Below are 2,465 nucleotides of genomic sequence, written 5' to 3' on the forward strand. Positions count from 1 at the left end.
TGTGCCATAGTTTTTCTCCTGTAAACTGGGGGTAACAATAACACCTACCTCAAAGGGTGGTTGTGAGGATAAAATGAGCTAATATAAATGAAGCATTAGAACAGCGCCTGGAACATAGTAACGGCTATATGACTGATTTTTATTATTAAGAAAATGGGGGCTGCATTGAGGATAAAAAGGGTTAGGTGAGATATGGAAAAGCATACATTCACATATACTATTGTGGGGTTTTATATTAATGCAATTTTTTGGCAGGGTGGCTTGGCAACATCCAACAGCACTTTGAATGTTTGTTTCTTCTGATTCATCAATTCCATGCAATTCCAAACTGCAGATCTACCAGCACAAATGTGTATGCATGTGAGCACTGGGTATTGAGGGAAGCAAGGAGAGGGAAGCAATAGCTGCCTTAACCCAATAAGGATATAAACCAGAAACTTGGGAAGCAACAACATCCCTAAGTGGAAAAATATCCAAAAATCCCCTTAAAATCAGGAACAGGATAAGAATACCCACTATCATTGTTTCTCATCAATATCATACTGAAGACCAAGCCATCTACTTAAGAGAAGAAAAATATATAAAGATGGAAAGAAAAAAATCTGCCATTAAGTGGTGTTTGTTGATTGTTTACACAAAACCCAATAGAATCTATAGAAAATTTATTATTATTGCATTAATAAGTGAACTTAGCAAAGTAGCTAACTATAAGAATAATGTAAAAAGTCAACTGCAGCCCTAGCTGGTTTGGCTCAGTGGATAGAGCATCGGCCTGAGGACTGAGGGGTCCCGGGTTCAATTCTAGCCAAGGGCACATGCCTGGGTTGCGGGCTCGATCCCCAGTGGGGGGCGTGCAGGAGGCGCCGATCGATGATTCTCTCTCATCATTGATGTTTCTCTCTCCCCCTCTCCTTTCCTCTCTGAAATCAATAAAAAAATATATATTTTAAAAAAAAAAAAAGTCAACTGCAGCCCAGCTAGTGTGGCTCAGCGGTTGAGCACTGACCCACGAACCAGGAAGTCATGGTTTGATTTCCAGTCAGGGCACATGCCCAGTTTGCAGGCTCAATTCAGCCAATCAATGATTTTCTCTCATCATTGATCTCTCTCTCTCTCTCTCTCTCTCTCTCTCTCTCTCTCTCCCTCCCTCCCTCCCTCCCTTTTCCTCTCTCTCTCTCCCTCTCTTTCCCTCTCTCTGAAATCAATAAGAATATATATTTTTTCTGTATAGCAGCAACAAACAGAAAACATAATTTTTAATAAGATGTATAACTTACATATTTTTCTGTAACACATTATCCCAAAACATAGTGGCTTAAAATAACAAACATGATGGTCCGGCGGTGACAACCTCCTCATGATGACATGCCTCTCACTAAGGATCTCCTCCATCCCTCTCCAGAAGCGGAGAAGAGGGGACACAAGGAGAAGCGCCTGTGCAGAGCCCCAGTGCCTACTTCATGGGTGTGAAATGCCCAGGATGCTAGAAGATCACCACCGTCTTTAGCCTCGCACAAACAGTAGCTCCACTGTCCTCTGTCAGCCGACCGGAGGAAAACAAGGCTTACAAAAGGATGCTCCTTCAGAAGGAGGCAGCACTAAAAGCACCTCCAATCAAGTGAGTGGGGAGCCATCCCAATAAACACAATTTAGATAACAAACAAAAAATGCGTTATCTCTTACCTCTTTCGGTATCTGAGGGCAGAAATTCGGGAATGACTCAGCAGGATGGACTGCCTCAGGGTCTCCTACAGGCTGCAGTCACATGTTGGGGGGGCTGTAGTCATTCGAAGCCTTCACGGGGGCTAGAGGACCCACTTCCAAGATGGTCCATCCTTGTGGATGGAGTCTGCAGGCCTCAATTCTTGCTGGGTCTTAGCAGGTCTCAGTTATCTCCACATGGACCTCTCTATAAGGCTGCTCGTGTATCCTCATGACATGGAGGCTGTCTTCCTACACAGACGGTGATCTGAGAAAGAGCAAGGAAGAAGGCATAGTACCATTTATATCTAGTCTCTGAATTACTTCTGCTTTATTTTCTCCTTAGCAGCAAGTCTGTAAGTCCATCCCACACCTAATAAGATCAGCATTAAGCTCCACTTTTTAAAGGGAGGCATTTCAAAGAATGTGCAGGAATACTTCAAAACCACCAGAGATCTCAAACACAAAAAAAAATCTAAGTTACTTAAAAATAAATCTAATAAAAGATGGTCAAAACCTTTAGAAGAACATTTTAAAACTTTAATGACAGACATCTGAAAAGACCTACATAAGGGCAGAGATATATGTTAAGTAGTCTCAATAGCAATTTTCTCAAACTGATTTATTAAATCAATTCACTAACCTAAACCCCCAACAGAACATTAAAAACAATGTTTTTAACTTGAAAAGCAGATTCTGGAACTCATATGGAAATTCAAAGATCCAAGGATAGAAAATACACTCTTGAAGAAGAAAAAGTATAA

At 41.4% G+C, this 2,465-nt stretch overlaps 1 pseudogene; it reads left to right on the forward strand.

Moving 5' to 3' along the window:
- Nucleotides 1-1,365: 1,365 nt before the first annotated feature.
- Nucleotides 1,366-1,602, forward strand: LOC111827092 (annotated as a pseudogene).
- Nucleotides 1,603-2,465: the final 863 nt, after the last annotated feature.

Source organism: Myotis lucifugus, unplaced genomic scaffold (genome assembly GCF_000147115.1).
Source record: "Myotis lucifugus unplaced genomic scaffold, Myoluc2.0 scaffold_130, whole genome shotgun sequence".
Lineage (NCBI taxonomy): Eukaryota > Metazoa > Chordata > Mammalia > Chiroptera > Vespertilionidae > Myotis > Myotis lucifugus.